Consider the following 22,274-nt stretch of genomic DNA (forward strand, 5'->3'; position numbering starts at 1 on the left):
CACGGCAGGGATGTCCATTATCACCACTGCTATTCAACATAGTACTAGAAGTCCTAGCCTCAGCAATCAGACAACAAAAAGAAATTAAAGGCATCCAAATTGGTAAAGAAGAAGTCAAACTATCACTCTTCGCAGATGATATGATACTATATGTGGAAAACCCAAAAGACTCCACTCCAAAACTGCTAGAACTTGTCCAGGAATTCAGTAAAGTGTCAGGATATAAAATCAATGCACAGAAATCAGTTGCATTTCTGTACATCAACAACAAGACAGAAGAAAGAGAAATTAAGGAGTCAATCCCATTTACAATTGCACCCAAAACTATAAGATACCTAGAAATAAACCTAACCAAAGAGACTAAGAATCTATACACAGAAAATTATAAAGTACTCATGGAAGAAATTGAGGAAGACACAAAGAAATGGAAAAATGTTCCATGCTCCTGGATTGGAAGAATAAATATTGTGAAAATGTCCATGCTACCTAAAGCAATCTACACATTTAATGCAATCCCTATCAAAATACCATCCATTTTTTTCAAAGAAATGGAACAAATAATCCTCAAATTTATATGGAACCAGAAAAGACCTCGAATAGCCAAAGGAATATTGAAAAAGAAAGCCAACGTTGGTGGCATCACAATTCTGGACTTCAAGCTCTATTACAAAGCTGTCATCATCAAGACAACATGGTACTGGCACAAAAACAGACACATAGATCAGTGGAACAGAATAGAGAGCCCAGAAATCGACCCTCAACTCTATGGTCAACTAATCTTCGACAAAGCAGGAAAGAATGTCCAATGGAAAAAAGAAAGCCTCTTCAATAAATGGTACTGGGAAAATTGGACAGCCACATGCAGAAAAATGAAATTGGACCACTTCCTTACACCACACACAAAAATAGACTCCAAATGGATGAAGGACCTCAATGTGAGAAAGGAATCCATCAAAATCCTTGAGAAGAATGCAGGCAGCAACCTCTTCGACCTCAGTCGTAGCAACATCTTCCTAGGAACAACGGCAAAGGCAAGGGAAGCAAGGGCAAAAATGAACTATTGGGATTTCATCAAGATCAAAAGCTTTTGCACAGCAAAGGAAACGGTTAACAAAACCAAAAGACAACTGATAGAATGGGAGAAGATATTTGCAAACGACATATCAGATAAAGGGCTAGTATCCAAAATCTATAAGGAACTTAGCAAACTCAACACCCAAAGAACAAACAATCCAATCAAGAAATGGGCAGAGGACATGAACAGACATTTCTGCAAAGAAGACATCCAGGTGGCCAACAGACACATGAAAAAGTGCTCCACGTCACTCGGCATCAGGGAAATACAAATCAAAACCACAATGAGATATCACCTCACACCAGTCAGAATGGCTAAAATTAACAAGTCAGGAAATGACAGATGCTGGCGAGGATGTGGAGAAAGGGGAACCCTCCTCCACTGTTGGTGGGAATGCAAGCTGGTGCAACCACTCTGGAAAACAGCATGGAGGTTCCTCAAAATGTTGAAAATAGAACTACCCTATGACCCAGCAATTGCACTACTGGGTATTTACCCTAAAGATACAGACGTGGTGATCCGAAGGGGCACGTGTACCCGAATGTTTATAGCAGCAATGTCTACAATAGCCAAACTGTGGAAAGAACCTAGATGTCCATCAACAGATGAATGGATAAAGAAGAAGTGGTATATATACACAATGGAATACTATGCAGCCATCAAAAGAAATGAAATCTTGCCATTTGCGACGATGTGGATGGAACTAGAGCGTATTATGTAGTGAAATAAATCAATCGGAGAAAGACAACTATCATATGATCTCCCTGATATGAGGACATGGAGAAGCAACATGGGGGGTTAGGGGGATAGGAGAAGAATAAATGAAACAAGATGGGATTGGGAGGGAGACAAACCATAAATGACTCTTAATCTCACAAAACAAACTGGGGGTTGTTGGGGCGAGGTGGGATTGGGAGAGGGGGAGCGGGCTATGGACATTGGGGAGGGGAGGCGAACCATAAGAGACTATGGACTCTGAAAAACAACCTGAGGGTTTTGAAGGGTCAGGGGTGGGAAGTTGGGGGAACAGGTGGTGGGTAATAGGGAGGGCACGTTTTGCATGGAGCACTGGGTGTTGTGCAAAAACAATGAGTACTGTTATGCTGAAAAACATAAATAAAATGGGAAAAAAGAAAGCAGCAAATCAATCCATGTGATACAATACATTAATAAAAGAAAGAATAAGAACGATATGATACTCTCAATAGATGTTGATAAAGCATTTGAAAAAGTACAGCATCCTTTTATTTTTTTTAAAGATTTTATTTATTTATTTGACAGACAGATATCACAAGTAGGCAGAGAAGCAAGCAGAGAGAGAGGAGGAAGCAGGCTTCCTGCTGAGCAGAGAGCCCGATACAGCATCCTTTCTTGATCAAAACTCTTCACAGTGTAGGGATAGAAGGCACATACCTCAAAATAAAAGCCATCTATGAAAAACCTATAGCAAATATCATTCTCAATAGGGAAAAACTGATAGCCTTTCCCCTAAAGTCAGGAACAGAGCAGGGCTGTCCATTATCACTGCTGCTGTTCAACATAGTACTAAAAGTCCTAGCTTCAGCAATCAACAACAAAAAGAAAAAAAAAATCTGAATCAACAAAGAAGTCAAACTCTTACTCCTTGCAGATATGATACTTTATGTGGAAAACCTAAAAGACTCCAGTCCAAAAGTGCTAGAACTTTGTACAGGAATTCAGTAAAATGTCAGAATATAAAATCAATGCACAAAAATCAGTTGCATTTCTATACACCAAGAGCAAGTTAGAAGAAAGAGAAATTAAGGAGTCAATCCCATTTACAACTGCACCCAAAACCATAAGATACCTAGGACTAAACCTAGCCAAAGAGGCAAAGGATCTATACTCAGAAAACTATAAAGTACTTATGAAAGAAATTGAAGAGGACACAAAGAAATGGAAAAACATTCCATGCTCATGGATTATTTGAAGATAAATATTGTCAAAATGTCTATGCTACCTAAAGCAATCTACACATTTAATGCAATCCCCATCAAAATACCATCTTTTTTTTTTCAAAGAAATAGAACAAAAAATCCTAAAGTTTACTTGGAACCAGAAAAGACCCCAAATAGCCAGAAGAAAGTTGAAGAAGAAAACCAAAGTTGGTGGCCCCACAATTCCAGTCTTCAAGCTCTATTACAAAGCTGTCATCATCAAGACAGTATGGTACTGGCACAAAAACAGACACATAGATCAATGGATAAGAATAGAGAGCCCAGGGACAGACTCTTAACTCTATGGTCAACTGGTCTTCAACAAAACAGAAAAGAATGTCCAATGGGAAAAAGACAGTCTCTTCAACAAATGGTATTGGGGAAATTGGACAGGCACATGCAGAAGAATGAAACTGGAACATTTCCTTACACCACATACAAAAACAGACTCAAAAATGGATGAAAAACCTCCATGTGAGACAGGAGTCCTTCAAAATCCTTGAGGAGAACATAGGCAGCAACCTCTTTGACGGCAGCGGTTTCCTCCTAGAAACATCACCATAGGCAAGGGAAACAAGAGCAAAAATGAACCATTGGGAATTCATTGAGATAAAAAGCTTTTACATAGCAAAGGAAACAGTCAATAAAACCAAAAGACAATGGACAGAATTGAAGAACTTATTTGCAAAGGACATACCAGATAAAGAGTTAGTATCTAAAATCTATAAAGAACTTATCAAAGTCAATACCCAAAGAACAAATAATCCAATCCAGAAATCAGCAGAAGACATGAAAAGACATTTCTGCAAAGGTGATATCCAAATAGCCAACAGACACAGGAAAAAATGCTCAACATCACTCAGCATCAGGGAAATACAAATCCAAACCACAGGGAGGTACCTTCTCACACCCATCAGAATGGCTAAAAACCAGTCACGATACAGTAGGTGTTGGCGAATATGTGGAGAAAGGGGAACCCTTCTACCTTGTTGGTGGGAATGCAAGCTGGTGTAGCCACTCTGGGAAATAGTATGGAAATTCCTCAAAAAGTTGAAAATAGAGCTACCCTACAACCCAGCAATCACCCTACTGGGTATTTACCCTAAAGATACAAATGTAGTGATCTGAAGGGGCACGTGCACCCGAATGTTTATAGCAGCAATGTCCACAATAGCCAAACTGTGGAAAGAACATAGATGTCTATCAACAGATGAATGGATAAAGAAGATGTAGTGTGTGTATATATATATATATATATATATATATATATATATATATATATATACAATGTAATATTATATAGCCATCAAAAGACCAGCTATCTTGCCATTTACAATGATGTAGATGGAGCCATTTGTTAAGCAAATAAGTAAATCAGAGAAAGAGAATTATCATATGATCTCACTGATACGAGGAATTTGAGACAGAAATGAGACAGAAGGTCACAGGGGAAGGGAGGAAAAAATAAAACAAGAGGAAACCAGAGAGGAAGACAAACCTTAAAATACTCTTAATCTCAAGAAACAAACTGAGGCTTGCCAGCGGGGAGGGGTGTATCAGGGATGAGTGGCTGTATTATGGACATTGGGGAGGGTATGTGCTATGGTGAGTGCTGTGAGTTGTATAAGTCTGATGAGTCACAGACCTGTAACCCTGAAACAAATAGTACATTATATCCTAATAAATAAATTAAAAAAAAAAGAAAGAAAAATCAGCTGATATAGCCTTATGGTATTTCCCTTGTATGTAACTCTTTTCTTTTTTTCTTGCTGCTTTTAAAATTCTCTTTTTATCATTAATTTTTGCCATTTTAATTACTATGTGTCTTGGTGTGGACCTCCTTGGGTTAATCTTGTTGGAGGCTCTCATGCCTCCTGAATTTGGATATCTGTTTCCTTTTTCAGATTTGGGATGTTTTAAGCTATTTTTTCTTTGAATACAGTTTCTGTCCTGTCTCTCTTCTCCTTCTGGAATCTCTATAATACAAATGATATTATGCTTTTCTGGTGTTGCTGAGTTCCTTAAGTCTATTTTCATTTGTTTTATTATTTTTTCTCTCTCCTGTTCTTGATTGCTTTCCATTATTCTATCCTCAAGGTCATCGATGCATTGTTCTGCTTCTCCTTGTCTACTATTTATCTCATCTAGTGTATTTTTTGTTTCAGTTATTGAGTTCTTATCTCTGATCGCTTCTTTTTAATGCTTTTAAATCTTTGTTGAAGGTCTCACTGTGGTCCTTCACTCTTTCTCAAGTCCAGTGAGTATCTTTATAATCATGACTTTAAATTTTCTATTAGGCATATTACTCCCATTTTGTTTAGCTCTCTTGCTATGATTTTGTCCTGTTCTTTAATTTGGGACATATTCCCGTCATATTCCTGACTTATCCCTTCATTTTGTCTAACTCTGTCTCTGTTTCTCTTCTCTACATTTAGCTGTGGAGAGTCTGTTCTTTGGGTAATTTTCTGGATTATTTACACTGATGTGGGTGTTATGTAGTTGTAACTGTGGGACAAGGTGAGCTTAGGATCTTCCTACTCTGCCATTTTTCCTCTCCACAAGGTGATCTTAAAAAAAAATGTCATTAATCAAATAAATTTGAGAAATGCTGCATATTATGTCCCTGTCTTGGACATTTATTAGGCACATGAACATAGTAACCACATTAAAAATACTACATATTAAACAAATCTGTTTGTTTAGTAGCTCATTTCTAAAACTTATGTAATGAAACAATGTTAAAAATATTTCCAGACATTTTTCCATATCTGTAAATATGTTTCTGCAGTGTCTCCATCTCTTGAAGCAATGAGTTTTGGTGTTTTAGGAGAAGGGTGAAGAGAACTGGAATGATAAAAACACTTCTCCATTCTGACTGTCAAATAATGTTTGCTTTTGGCCCCTACAAAGGCAATAGTTTTGAGGAGCAGGCTTTATTGAAACTTGAGATTACTAAATGCCCCAGGTAGAGAGATCTAAAGAGATAATGTGAAATAGTCCTTGCCTTAAGGAAGAAAGCCTGAGTCTCCTACATGGGGGAGTGTGGGAAGAAGAGAGTTGAAGGGACAAGGAACATGTGTGCGATGGCTTCACCTTTAGGCCAAGATCTTGTGGCAGAAAGGCTAGTAAATCTGTGGAGAGGAAAAGTCAAAACAAAGGGTCTTTTGCATACTCTGTGGGTCACAACTGTGAAAGAACATCACTGTACTAACTGTACCAACTGGAGTGGTGGCATTAGAGTAAGGGCAGGTATTGAGTCAAAGTTAGCAATTTGAACCTCTTTTAGTTCTTAAAGAATAAGAACCTCTTTTAGTTCTTAAATGGTATAGATGTTTTCACAAGACCTATGGGAGAAGATTAAAAATAGCTGCATAGGCCCATAGACCTACTGCTGAGGATGAGTGAGTGAAGCAGGCCATCACACGTAGTGACCCACCTCAGAGGCCATGGGAGGATACTAGCTAGGAAGATGTTTAATCAAAAACACAGAACTGGTTTCAAAGTTATCTGATTAGATTATCTAGTTAGAGTGAGGTGAGGCTGAGTTATCAAAGGAAGACCCCTGTGTCCTGACTAAGCCAAGAGGCCAGGTCTAGTGTTGACCAGCTGTAAACACCAGTGATTATTAACAGGCTACTGGTCACCAGGCAGGCAAGAGACATCTCTGAGGAGATCAGAAAATGCAGAAGACAGAAAGAGAACCTGCTTTTGTTCACCACCATTAGGAATTAAAGAGTGATGTGCTGGCAAATGTTTAACCAGTTCTCTCCTTCCAAAGAAGTCCTGATTTATAGCATATGACAGTTCCATGGTATAAATATACTATGCTTGACTTTAAGCTATCAGCATGGTATCACTGAGCACAGAGTTGAGAAAAGATGTGTAACTGTTTCAGACTTCATGTAAACCCCACTCTTACACATATCTGAATTTCAGCTTATGAATGGATGGGGAGGAAAATAAAGCCTGAAAGAACATTAACCTGAAGGGACTCAGTTACATCCAGTTAACAGGAGAGTTAATTTCCTTTTCATCCCTGTTTCTCTCCAGGTGCTTAGGTAAGTGGAAGATTATTATTATTTTTTTAAAGATTTTATTTATTTATTTGACAGACAGAGATCACAAGTAGGCAGAGAGACAGGCAGAGAGAGAGGAGGAAGCAGGATCCCTGCCGAGCAGAGAGCCTGATGCGGGGCTCGATCCCAGGACGCTGAGATCATGACCTGAGCCGAAGGCAGAGGCTTTAACCCACTGAGCCACCCAGGCGCCCCGGAAGATTATTTTAAAAACGGAAAAATCCAAATAATTTTGCACATTCAAATGTTAATTTTTTAACTCATCCTATTATTTGAGTACAGAACATTTTTTCACCCTTTGGGTTACCAATTTTTGAATTGGTACTCTTTCTTCATCCTTCATTGATTCTTCTTTGTATAGATTTGGGCTCAGTCTCAAAATTGGGTACAAAGCTCAGATTATCTTTCCCCTTGGATTTCTACAATTATATATATCATTATATATATGTTTGTAAGTTTGTAAGTATCTCCAGTGTGACACCACCTCTAATGCTCAGCCAAATCAATGTTGAATACATTTCCTTTTGGTTCTCTATCATCCAGTGAAACCAATATATTTATAACCAAAACTAGTATTTTCACTACTCTGAAGTCAGTCTCCACTTTCCCAACTCAATTTTTCCACTGTTCTTGGAATCATCCGTGTTCCTTCCTTTCACACTCACTTACTTCTAAGCAATGTGTCTTTCACATTTTCCCCTTATTTTCCATTCCCGTTGCCACAGCCTTAGTTCAAACATTCATGACCCCATACCTAAATAATCATGATACTATCTGTGCATAATTATTTTTGTTTTATTTTAAAGATATAGTTTTGTAAACAATTAAAATAGTTTATCAAAAAATAAAAAAGATAGTTAAGCAAAAACAAATCAAAAATAATCCTGGCTGATCTTGTTTGAGGTATTATGAGTATGTGCATGTGTGTGTGTGTGTGTGTGTGTGTGGTGTGTTTGTGTGTATGAGAGAGAAGGAATACCAATCATATATAAAGATAATCTACACACAATAACACTATCATTCACTGATGTTACTGATACTATGGTAAGGACTCTGCATATATCAGCTCCTTAAATATTCACAAAATTTTATGATGTAAATATGATTATCTTCATGTTAGAGATAAATAAACTGGAGCTTAGAGAGTCCCACAATGCTACATAGCTAGTTAAGTGGAGTAACCTAGAAAGACTGACGAATCCCAAAGCCTATGTATGTTTTTACCTCTTTACCTTTATCCTATAACACAACCAGTAGATCATGTGGTACATACTCTTGTCAACCAGCTTTGAAAGTTAACAATATAATTCAATTTATTTTTATGCTAAATATGTATTTTATAAGCATAGAATCATAATAGGCATATATCTAACCAAAATTTTAATTTAATAATATAATATGAATATTTTTCATATAAAGTATACATTGAAAATTTTAACATAATATTCCACTGTATACTTGTAACTGTCTTCATTTATCAAATTTCCCTTTGATAGATCTTTAGTTGTTTCCAAATTTTTACTATGAGAAACAAATTTAAAAAAATACTTGTGGACATAAATATTTATGGGTGATGGAATTACAAATATTTTTTATGCTTATGTGAAATTTTAAATGTTGAACAAATATATACACATATATACATAGTGTGGGATGGTGCAAAAGTGGAAAGAAATGAGGGCAAGCCACATCTATGGGTCTGATTGTGGGAGCCAGGGTCCAGGTCTCATGCTGTTGTATTGTAGCATAGACCATGAAGCAGTGTGAGAATTCTAAATTCAATTTGGATTTAAGGTCCCTATGAAGTTATAGCTTTAAAAGTTTTAAGTTTTAAGAAGAAGAAAGAAAACAATTCAAGCCTAGTGAGTGCCTAATCTATGCTTGAACACTTGAAAATCAGGGAGCTTACTAGTTTTCCAAAACTCCCAACTTTGTTCCTGACTACCCTCAACAGTTTTGGGACCTAAGTCAAGAGGCCCATGTACCATGTGCCCAAATATTTAAAATAAATTCTTCAAGCTAAAAAAATAGTTAGTTTTTTTTTCCTACTCTTGGCACCATCCCATGCTATGAGGTACCACACATGGATTTGTGTAGACATTTCAGCCCACAGATGTGAAGTCTGCATATTTCCACCTGGACCCCAAGGCTTAGATGCACACACTGGCATATAAGAAAGGAAGCTCTTAGAAAAGTTGTGGGGATACATATAAGGATGGGACTTGTGGGATAGTTTCATAAAAGAAGTATTTAAGCTACCAACCTCATAGGTGAAAATGGGAAGGAGTGAAGGAAGATAATGTGTGTGAGGTGTGGGCAAAGAAAAGGAGTGTGTGTGAGTACTGGCATGAGTGTGGCAAACAGTGAGTGTGATAAGGAAGCTGGCAGGGATTTCATGAGACAAATACCCAGTATTTGGCAAACAGTGAGTGTGATAAGGAAGCTGGCAGGGATTTCATGAGACAAATACCCAGGCCAGAAGGACCTAAAATGATGTGTCAGGGGCACCTGGGTGGCTCAGTTGATTAAGCGACTGCCTTCGGCTCAGGTCATGATCCAGGAGTCTCATGATCGAGTCCCGCATTGGGCTTCCAGCTCCTCAGGGAGTCTGCTTCTCCCTCTGACCTTCTCCCCTCTCATGCTCTCTCTCACTCTCTCTCTCAAATAAATAAATAAAATTTAAAAAAATCGTTATAAAATGATGTGTCAGGAGGTGGAAATTTACTCTGTAATAATGGGAGTTATTGAAATTTTCTGAGCATGGAAATGACATAGTTAATTAGATCTGCATTTTAGGAAGTCAAGTTCAATAGCAAAATTAAAGGTGAATTGTAGGTCGTTGTAGGCCAGTAAAGAAATTGAATGTTTCTTCAAATTTCCTGCCTTTGAACTTTTCCTCACAATGTTCCCTCACAGTATTAGGATAGAAATTATTAGTTACCAGGCAGTCCATAATAAACTGTGGAAAGAGAAATGGTGACTTTAATATTGGCTCCTAGTTCTACCATTATACAGCACAGATGGCAGAGGATGCATAGCAATATCACTGCAGACACCTGCCTTCAGAAGAATGTTCAGGCTTCTTATTATATAACCCATACAATGTCTTAAAAGATTTTTGGTTTTAAGGAGTTTTGGCAAATAGGTTCATTGGCAAATGTGTGTGTGTGTGTGTGTGTGTGTGTACGCACATGTGCACATGTGTGTGTGCATGCTTGACACTGAATATACAGATATTGAAAATTTTAACCTTGTTTGCTGTTTACATTATTTGGAGAGGGGCAGGGAGTGAGTGAACAGTCTCTTGTATATCTCTGTGTACTGAAGGAGTTGATAGAAAGCAGAGAGAGAAAGATATAGTTAGTTGCCTTTGAGATCTAATTTGAGAATCTGAAGAGCATTGGAAAACAAAATCTGTGTACATATGGGGAAAATGGAGTACCTAGTGATATATTGTATTACTGTAGGCATAATTTTGGACTTTAAAAAGTACATATTATTTATAAGGAATACTATAATTAGAAGCTTTCAATGAAATACATTATTTCCTGGACTATCTGTAATAGCCCCTTTGAGGCCATCTGTGGAAGGTCAAATTACTGATCTAATTTTGTTTTTTTGGTCACAGTACAGAGATAAGTGTTGATGATAGACATCTGCTGTCAAATATGAATAGTCACATGCTGTGAGAAAATGTCTTGGCATTTAAGGGTGAAGTTTAGATATTGCATAGAAAGCTTCTCAATTTAATATAGGCATGTGGTTGAGATTTGTTGTCTTATTTACTTACTTTGTGAAATTGAATGCACAACTGTTGAAGATTTAGGTATTCTTCAAACTCTATTCTTACACTTGATGACCTAAGCAACACCATTTCCTTTCTTCCTTGCTCTAATTATCGAGTCCTTCACTCTGCCTCACAGCTTTTCCTGCTGACCTGTCCCTCATGCCTTTCTGCCCTCTATGTTTGTCATGTTTCCTGCCTGTTCACAAGGGAAAACCAATGAAACAGAAGAATGACAGTCAAGAGATTTGGGTTTTTATAATTCCACTCTGTCACTAACCAGCTGCATAACTTTGGGCAAGTCCTTTTACTTTCCTTACTCTAAGTTTTCTTCATCATTACAAAGTGGAGTAGGAAATAGATGATCTCTATGATGATCTACCATAGAGATCAAATATCAACTCTGATATTTGTGTCTTGAACAAACATGGAATGTAATTATTATAATCCCGTAGTGAGAGAGATAATTAAAGGAAAACTGTCCTGAAGTATTGTGTGTGTAGTAATACAACAGTGACATCATGAATGCTGTAGAACTCTCCATGAGAGTTTGTTTTCTTATATTTTTATGTCTTTTTTCTTCCCATCACCTCCAAAACTGTCATGTAGCAATTTACTCATTTTATTCTTCAATCACTATGCAGTACTATATTCAGATTTGAAATGCTCTGGTCACTAATGACATATGCTGACAGTTCTTGTGGAAGAATAGTCTGAGATGTAATTGATATTACAATTACTATATCCTCATGGACGAGGTCCAAAAGAGATTCATTCTATACCAGATTCTGTTCTACATAAAATAATGAGTTAAAAGCAGTTATCCCCAAATCTAACATTTAGCAGGGCATGTAAAGAAAATTGAGATTTGGAAGCTGAGACCTAGGTTTCAGTCCTGGATTCAACAATTCATAGTTAGTACACAAGTCCAGTTGTGACCAATTGACTCAAAATCTTAGCATTGCATTTACTATCTTCCCAGAAAATATTCCTGAAAGAAAGTGTGATGTAATTTCTAGGCAAGAAATAAAGTAATAGTATTAATGAAAAGCAAAGGGTATTTTAGAACATTAATAAGCAAAACTTCATAGAATATTTGGATTTGTGATCAAGGGAGTTATTTTGACAAATAGTACAGCTGGTTAAAGTTAGATTCAGGGGCGCGTGGGTGGCTCAGTTAGTTAAGGATCTGCCTTTGCCTCAGGTCAGGATCCCAGAGTCCTGGGATGGAGCCCTGCATGAGTTAGGGTTGGGGGGAGTCCCTTCTCAGCGGGAAGTCTGCTTCTCCCTCTCCTTCCTCCTCTCCCTCTTCACCTCTCTTGTTCATGTTCTCTCTAGCTCTCTGTCTCTCAAATAAAATAAATAATATCTTTTAAAAAAAAGTTAGAATCAGGCAAGAGTAACTGGGAGCAGCAATAAAGTCTGAAGTCATTGAGGGATGTAAGAGAGGAGTAATGAGAATAGTAGTAGATTATATGACCCTGAGGTGGTAGCAAACCTTTTTTGTGGACACATCTGATAGGAAATTGACAGTAAGGTCTGTAGGTACAGGTTTAGGTGCCACTTGTACAGAAATGATAAATGAAACCTTACTAACAGATTTCCAAGACAGAAGGTATAGAGTACAGATTTTTAGACTTCAGTGGGAATGAGTATATCTTCGAATTGCCAACCCTGATCTCAGAGATTCTGATCAGTGGGTTTAGGACAGGGCCTAGAAATCCATATATTCTACTATCACCCCCCAAAATTTTGATGTAAGTATTCTGTGCCCCATACTTTAGGGTGGTGGTTTTAAACTTTAACATGCAACAGAATTACCAAGAGGGGTTATTAAGGCACTGATTACTGGGCCTCACCCCCAAAGTTTCTTATGTAGCAAAATGTGGGACCAGGTAATTTACCATTCTAATAAGGTGATACTGTTAGTTAGTTCTCACTAACACATGAGAACACATTCTTTAGTACACTGATTTCACTGGCATAGAGGCACCAGAATAAATAAAAAACAGACTTCTGGAGGATAATCACATTCAGTGGCAGCAGAAAGAGGAAGAACCAGTGGAAAAAAAATGTATAAGAAGAATTAGTATGGTGATATCAATGAAGAGGATTAAATATGTTTAAACAAGGTTGGCTGGTTTCTTTTGGTTTTGTTCATTTTGTTTTGTTTTTGTATTATAAAAAGAAAAAGGGGAAAAAAGTCACCTGTAATAACAGGTGAATAAGGTGTCATAAAAGGTGACGTAAGGATAATAATATTACTCTTATAGACTTGTTAAATAATTAAAGTACAATGTCTACACTGTTTATTAAAGTCTTTAGTAAGCATTCAGTATATATCATTAGTATTATTATTTAATTGACAAGAGTCACAAAATTAGTAAATAGTAGAGATGGAGTTTTTTGTCACTATATCAAGTTCTGAAAGCAAGGAGGACTTAAAGGAGAGAAAGCTATCAATAACACCAAAGGCTGGTCCCCAATCCCAAATTGAAGTAAGAAAAGAAACCATTGGATTTGATGTAATTAAGGATAGAATAAATAGGGCAGAATCAGATTGTAAGAGGAATTGGAGAGTGAATGGAAGCAGCAGGTGTATATTCATTTGAAAAACTTGGCAATAAAAGAAGGTTAGAAAAGATGGTAGATAGAGAAAGCAGCAGATTAAAGGCTTTTTGTTTTTCCTGGGATGGAGAAAAATGGTGCATCTTTATAATCCCAGAGAGAAATACCACAGGAGTAAACTGACTGGAAGATGCAAATGAACAAAGGAATAATAAAGGGAGCTGAGGTCTGGGGAAGGATAAATTAAGGAAGAGATCCATCACAAGAAGGGTGAGCCTTTGAAATGAGGGCAATAGCTGCTTGATAGGATTTCAAAAAAAGGATCAGTGAAGATCAGAGGTTTGTTGAAATAAAGAGAGGGGAGAAAACTTACATTGAGAAGTCCTGCTTCCTTGCCTTTCTCTGGTACACCTGCTCTGCAAAATCCCATTATGTTTGCTCAGCTCCTATACATGTCTGTTGAGTACAGCAAAATAACTAAAACCTTTTCAGAATAAAGGTGGTCAGCCCCATATATTGTCCTATTTTTCTCTGTTAAACTCCTCTAACATTTCTCATATTCCCAAAACCTATTTTTCAAGTTGTCTAGAGTCTCCTTGGGACTTCTCTTCCACCACATCTCCCTCATACTCTCAGCAGATATCTGTCCTTCTCTTTCAAGGTCTTGACTCTTGGTCTTTTCCTTTATATGACAGTGTACAGAATAATTAATTAGTTCCCTGTCTTTCTCCAAAAGTGAGCACTGAAATTGTTTTTAGTATGATCATGGACTCATGGATTTAAAAATTATGTTTTAATCTACTGAAATTATTATTCTTTTCAATGTTCAAATTATTCCATTCTTGACCAGTAGGAAATGCTTCAAATTATATTTTTATGTCCTGCTGGTATAATGCCAGTAACATTAGTAGTTGTTTTGTTCTCCAGTGTTACAAACTTCCTAGGTCTATGTTACACTTTCCTTGTTTGAGCCCAAGATCAGCTATTTACCCAAGAGGTTTTATTTTATTTTTAAGTTTTCTGGAGATTGCAATCTGGGAATTATAGGGGGTGTTTAGAACTATGGAGGTTCTTGTTTTGTTTTGTTTTTGTTGTTGTTTTTTGGTTTTTTTACAATTCTATGTTGAAACATTCTCCCTTGGTTTCCAATACACCACTCTTCTCAAATCTTACCACTCTTCCCTAACTTATCTGGATGTTTCTTCCAAGTCTTTGTAACTGTTGATTTCTGCCACAGTCTCAACATAGACACCCTCTCTGGATGATCATACTTTTCTTTTTTTTTTTTTTTTAAGATTTTATTTATTTATTTGATAGAGATCACAAGTAGGCAGAGAGGCAGGCAGAAGAGAGAGGGGGGAAGTAGGCTCCCTGGTGAGCAGAGAGCCCAATGTGGGGTTCCATCCCCCACCCTGGGATCATGACCTGAGCTGAAGGCAGAGGCCTTAACCCACTGAGCCACCCAGTTGCCCTGATCATATCTATTTCTCTAGCATAAACTATATCCATGGGTCCATATCTCTCAATCTACTATCAGAGGTCTCTCTTAAACTCGATATTCCTCATCACACTTCTTAGTTCTAATTGCTCTCTTCAGTTTTTTCCAACCATCTGGAACTTGTTACAAATGTTTATTAAATTATAGAATGAATAAATGGATAAAGCATAATAAATTAATTTATTTCTTCTTCAATTTATTAATAGAGGAATTAGATCAAGTATTGGGGATGAAAGGAGGGGTAAGATAAAGGACTTGAAGGTAGGGAATGCTTAGCATAATTATTGTAGTTACAGTTCAGTAAAGAAAATCTAGAAATGATTAGGTAAGCTATTAGAGTATTGTGTAAATATTAAATTTTAATGTTGACAATAACAGAACACATGTTATTTAGAGGCTAAAGCCTAAGCAGTAAAAATTGATGTGGAGAAACTCTACTAATTTGCCTGTTTTTCTAAAAAGTGTACTGAATTCATTTTTACATCTCTGTAATGTGAGATTTGGAAACTTGTGAAAAGAAAATTTAAAAATTTTCACATATGGGTAATAGTATGTTGATAATATAATTTTTTGGTTTTCCTTGGCTAATGACAGAAAACAGTTTCTATGGATTTTTCTAGCACTTAATGATCTTGTTCATACTGTCATTTGGCCTTTATTGTTTCTGATAAAAAATTAGTATATGTATGCAAATTGTTGTCTTGTAGATATAAGTTATAATTTTTTTATACTTTCATATATTCTCTTCAGTTTTGATTTTTTTTTTAAATTTCAGCAGTTTGTCTATGATATATCTTTAAGCATATGGTTTATTCTTTGTACTTATTCTCCTTGGGGTTCACTGAAGTTCCTAAATTTATAAATGTATATCATTTTAAAAATTTGAGAATCTTAAAGCGATTATCTCTTCAAATATTTTTCTTCACCATTTTCTCTCCTCTTTTTCTGGGACTTCAATTACTCATATGTTAGATCCTTTGTTATTTTTCCACAGATCCCTGTTCATTTGGCTTCATTCTTTTTTTCTCTTTCTTACTCAGATTGGATACTTTTTACTGGGTAAAGAGAGACATGGCCTTGTTATCACTGACACTCCATTAGTCTCCCTCTGATACCAGTCCAGTAAGGAGTGGAAGATTGCCTTGTTTCCTCTGGGTGGGTGTGGAAGATCAGACCCTTCACATTTTCACTATCGTAATTGGTGTGCCTTCTCATCTCCATCTTTCAGGGTCTTCTTATGTGTCTTTTACATATAATATCCAGGGTCTTTAGTTGTAGTTAGTGGAAAGAATAGGGAGATATACATGTGCTTCATTTTTGGGGAAGCTGAAGTCTAAGAATTTTCTAATTCAGTTTTTGAATAGGTAGTACATTTACATGGTATGAACTGCATCAAAATATAACAAATTACATAGTGAAAAGACCCTCTTTCTTTCTTGTTCATCTTCTGCCCAATTTTTACTCTGCTCTTACCCGCAGTTTCTTTTCAGAGTTTCTTTATGCATACATAAGAAAAAGATAAAGATTATTTTACTCCTTTTTGCATAAAATTTGGCTCAATATATATATATATATACAGTGTATTGATTGTTCTTTCCCTCTCTCCATTTAGCTGTATATTTTAGAGAACTTTTCATGTCAAGAGCATAAAGCACTTTCTTTTTTATAATTTCATAGATTTCCATTGTATGGATAAAAGACAGGATTTTAATGGTATTTTTTGACCTACTTTAATAAATTGTGAATTTTCTCAGGACTATTAATTTTCTTTTATATTAGTGTTTATCCTCAGTTAAACTGTCAGATGTTTGAGGAAACTTGGAGCTGGCTTGTGTGTTTTTCTTTCTAGAATTGTTTATATGTAATATGTTTATTTTTAAGATAAAGAGCATTTGTCATTTTCTTTTTTGTGTATTGTGTTTTCCAGATGATCTCAAGGATTGCATGATTCTGATATCTTAGAGGAAAAAGAAAAATACCAAGTCCAATTATGAAAGTTACAGAGGTGTTTAATGCTTTTAATTCCAAGAAACAGCTATGCAAGTAGGTTTGGATGTTCTCTTTTCACTCGCAGAAAAATGCCAGTAAAGATATGCTTTCCCTAGATTCCTGCCCTAATAGATCTCTCTTCCCTGTTCCAAGGGCCTGTATCATAGAGCCTGCAGTCAGGTGTACTCTAAACCAATGCTGTAAATTGTCTGAGATTTTTGGCACAAAATGTTTTACAAGATTTCCTAGCCTTCATGAAGTAGTCCCAACTGTTACCTGATGATAAGAAATTGGACGCTTTTGGTTAAAACACAGAAAAGAGTTCACTCACTGCAGATAGGAAAACTGTGAGGAAATAAAAAAAAAATGTTTCAAGAGATTTTTGTTTCTTTTTTCTTTTCTTTTCTTTTCCTTTCCTTTTCTTTTCTCTTCTTTTTCCAGAGAAGAAGAGCTCTGTTTCTAATTTTCTTGGCATTATTCTCACAGCCATTGTTGTGATTTCTGTATGTGAGGCTTACTACCTGATGCAAGAAGGAAGGAATAATGATTGTAACGTTCCCTCCTATTTGTACATGTAGCCATAAGGAGTTAATGGTATAACTGGAGGTAGCTGAATCAGAGTATAAGAATTTGGTTTATTTTAATGCATCGAAGTGTTAGGTCTAATGACCAGTACAAAATATGGCACGAAGTAGCCATTCAGTGAACACTCATAAATAAATAATGTCAAGGAAATTAAGCAAGCTGCTTTGAAAGTCTCAACTTGTTAGATCCTGATTGGTTCAAATGATGTGTCAAGACACTTGAGGCCGACACGACATATATTCTTTCTTCACTTTTTGTTTTTATTAATTAAATCAAGATTTCTGATGAGGGAAGGTGATCCTATTCCCAACACAGGGATAAATCATAATTAGCCTAAGCTAGTACCTTGCCAATGTTTGTCTTAGTGATGTGATATAATTTTGGCCAGCAAAATAGAAAAAGGAGTTTTATTTTTAATTTAATTATTTTGTAAAAGCTTTCCTCACATTAAAAAAAAAATGCCATTAAGAAGAACTGGGATTTCCCTTTCCTGGAATAGCTGCACTATTTTGTCTGAGCTTGACTGAGGAAAAGCCAATTCTCTGAGTACGGCAAAATTAAAAATAGGAAGAATTCAAGTCCCTGATACACAGAATTTACCAACACTAGAGCCTTGTTATATAATAAATAATAATGAATTCCCCATATAGTTTAAGTTACTGTGATTTGAGTTTTCTTATATTTGCAACCAAAAGCACGCTGACACAATAATCTTCAAATGCCATATTTTGACTAAGAGTACTGATAATTCACTTGTGAGAGTGCTCATATTAAAATATACATTGATCATGTAGGTTTGAAAAAATAACAGCTAGGAACTATATTTAGGGGACATCTGGGTGGTCTTTAGCTCACATCATAATCCCAGAGTCCTGGGATTCAGTCTTGCATCAGGCTCCCTGCCACGGAGGAGTCTGCTTCTTCTTCTCTCTTTAACCCCTCGTTGTTCACTCTCTCTATCTCTCTCGTTTGTTCACTCATTCTTCCAAATAAATAAATAAAATCTTCTGAAAAAAGAAACAATATTTAGTTCTCAGAAGTTACTCACAGATTTTGAAGAATAAAAGACACACTCAGATTATTTTGTAATCTTCTGGATGTTCCTGAATTACCATACATCTTTTCAAACAACATAACTTACAAGAAAATCTGAGAGTTGAAGGAAAACTCTGTTCATCAAGAAGAGAAAATTTTCATTAAAATTTAGGGCTAATTTTATGAATTTTTGGAGTGAATTGGAATTTCTGATTCTGTAAGAATCAGATAATTTTGAACCTATTTGCTTTTTGAAAGTATATTTTCTTATAAATTTACAAAACTCATAACTGAGTGCTGTATTGTTTCTACTGATGTAAATTCAAAATTCAAGTTTTGATCCATGAACATTTTTATAGCTCCCATTTTGTAGTTTTCATTTTTATAGTTTTGTAAGAGTTCAGCTCAGTTTGCTAAGTATCACCATTCTTATTGATCATGGTTGGTTAGTCAATGGCTAGCACCAGGCCTATAACAGTGGCAATAGTTTGGGACGCCTGGGTGGCTCAGTGGGTTAAAGCCTCTGCCTTTGGCTCAGGTCATGATCCCAGGGTCCTGGGATAGAACCCCACATAGGGCTTTCTGATCAGCCGGGAGTCTGCTTCCCCGTCTCTCTCTCTCTGCCTGCCTCTGTCTACTTGTAATCTCTGTCTGTCAAATAAATAAATAAAATCTTAAAAAAAAAAAAAGGAAAAAGAAGCCTTTAATTAAAAAAATAAAAAGAAAGAAAAGAGTGGCAGTAGTTCTTTCTAAGAAGCCTTCTTGGTTGAAATCACAGTGTATTATTTTTATGTCAGTGCACCTTTCAACAGCCTTGGGAATTTCACATCTCTTGTAATTGAAGTATGATTTGTTTATATAGGGGATTATTTTGAAAGGCTAATATTGAGGAAGCAGTAATCAATAAGTCCATGATATTTACGATATTAGATAAGCAATAGATATTGTTTGGGAACCAGAGACAAGAAAAAATCCTTTTAGTCATAGTAAAAATACTATAAAATGTAATGAACTTATAAATATTTTATTGACATGGTGGGGGAAAAGTTTATAAAATTTTCTGATAACAATGCAATGATAATTAAAAATTAATTTGCTTCTCAGAGCAAACTGAGGGTTTGGAGGGGAGGGGGATGGGGGTTGGATGAGCCTGGTGGTACGTATTAAGGAGGGCACATATTGCATAGAACACTGGGTGTGGTGCATAAACAATGAATTTTGGAACCCTGAAAAAAATTAAATTAAAAAAATAATTATCACTTTTCTACATGCACTTGAAAAAAAATTAATTTGTTGTTTCCATTGTTCATAACTGACCATGTCTAAAATGTTATTATTTTCTTTGTTCAATGTGTCTTTATTAACTTATTTTAATAAATTTATCATATTTGTATGTTTATAAGCCACCTTACCAGACTCAGTTGTGATTTTTGGTTCTTTAACTCTGTTTTCCATCAGTTTTCTTGTTCCTCGAACTTGAGATTTTCAGCAACCCAACAAGATTTTCTAATCTGGGAATATCCTCTCTATGATGATTTTTTGGGGTACAGTTTTGTATTATCCCTAAGTATATTCATGTTTTGAATAGTTTTAAGCAAAAATTTTCAGAGAGAATGTATACACATGTATGTTCCACTTTTGAAAAATTTGGATTCTTCATTTTTGTTTTCTGAATCTCATCATACCTAGGACTGTTGTATGTCATCTCTTAGCAAATGCCACCTGTGATATTGTGATATTATAAAAAATATATAGTTGGTCTTTGTCCCTAATTCCTGGCACAGAACTCCTAAAACCTTTAAGATTTTCTGAATGACAGGGGTGGGAGGAACATCTTTTATTATTCATAATAAGCCCCTTTCAACCATACTTCAGTTTATGCTGGTGAAGAGACTCTTGAAGGAAGGAGATTGGTTGCCAAAGGAAACAACAAAGTGATCAGAAGGTTAGAACTTTCAGCCTCAATCCAAGTTAATTCCAATAGCAAATCATTTAATCAATCATGCCCACATAATGGAATTCCCATTAAAACCCTAAACAAAAGAATTCAGAGAGCTCCCACATGCCGGGAGAGTGATGTACCCCAAGCTCCATGAGGACAAAAGCTCCTGTATTCAGGGGTCCTCTGGACCTTGCCCTATGTACCTTTTCATCTGGCTGTTCATTTGTATTTTTTATAATAAACCAGTAATAGTAAATGGACTGGTAATAAGTAATGTTTTCCTGAGTTCTGTGAGTCATTATAATAAATCATCAAGCTTGAGAGGAATTTATGGAAACTTCTAATTTGTAGCCAAGTCAGACAGAAATGTGGCTAATGTGGGGAGCCAGTACTGAGTGATTTTCTTTTAAAGTAGTGCGCAGTCTTGTGAGACTAACTTAACCTGTGAAGTTTGCACTAACGTCAGCTAGTTAGTTTCAGAATGAATGAAATTACAGAACATCCTGTTGGTGTCTACAGAGAAATGGAGAGTTGTTTGATGTGAAAAACCTATTACATTTGATGTTGGATGTATCGTGAGTAGAAAAAGAGTTTTCTTTATCTCTGACACCTTTACCTGAACACACTATCAGTACTGTTAGTACTACAAATACAATATTTTTTCAGCCCAAACTCGTCATTTGCATTCTGAAAACTGCTCTTCTATCTTATATTTCTATTTTTTTCAAAATCCTTCTCATTGGACTCAGGTTTGAAAGTTCAGAGTCACTTTGATTTCCTCTTCTCATTTGCATTCAGAGTATAATCTGCTGACAAAATTCATTTCCTGCTTCAGTCAAACACCAAGCATTTATTAAGCCTCTCCATAGGCTTATTACTATGTTGGCAAAAATGGGAACACACGAGAAACGCTAAAATTATTGCAAAAAAGCACAGAAGATCACACACTCAGGTGGTCTCACCAATTTCCTTGTTTGCCAATATAAAATTACCAACGTTAGCTTGTTTAGTTAGTAGTTACCATAAATTAGTTAGTTAGATATAAAACAATTTCTGTGTAGTGGGATTTATGAGTTAGGGGCCTAATTTGCAGGAAAAATTTGTTGCAAGCATTTCAGTACTTTGAAAAAGAGCATAAAATATAATAATAATAAAACACAGATCAAAAAATCCATTACATTACATGAACTATGTACTCACTTCACAGTAGAGTCTAGATCTTAGATTGGGTCTATTGGACTTTTTTGCTCCACCTGAGAAGATAATCATGGGTATGGATAATCTCTTCCTCTGCCCTGTTATGTCCCTAATAGAGCTTGGATTGGGTAGATGGAATACTTTAATTTTTTTTCATCTCATACGAGTTATAGTCCATTATTTCAAAGCTCTCATTCTCCAAATCTCTTTTGAAATTATTTTTTTGTATTCTTATCAATTATTCATACCATTGACTACCAGCCTTTACAGATGATCAGAATTCAGGGTGATGAGTACTAGAATAGAGATATCCAGTGAGATGCATGAGACTACCTAGGACTGGCACCTCCTCTCTGAGGCTTTGGGACAGAGTGGGTGGGGATAAAGTTAGACATTTTAGAGGAGGTAATGTCTGAATTGACTATTAGAAGACATGTGTGAATACCCAGTTGAAAGAGATTAGGGAGAGCAATTCAGACAGAGATTAGAGTGTGTGAAGGCTTAGAGACATGAGAGAGCATAGCACTTTCAGAGATCTGTAATTTCAGATATAGAATGGTGTATATG

Source organism: Meles meles, chromosome 8, assembly GCF_922984935.1.
Source record: "Meles meles chromosome 8, mMelMel3.1 paternal haplotype, whole genome shotgun sequence".
Taxonomy (NCBI): domain Eukaryota; kingdom Metazoa; phylum Chordata; class Mammalia; order Carnivora; family Mustelidae; genus Meles; species Meles meles.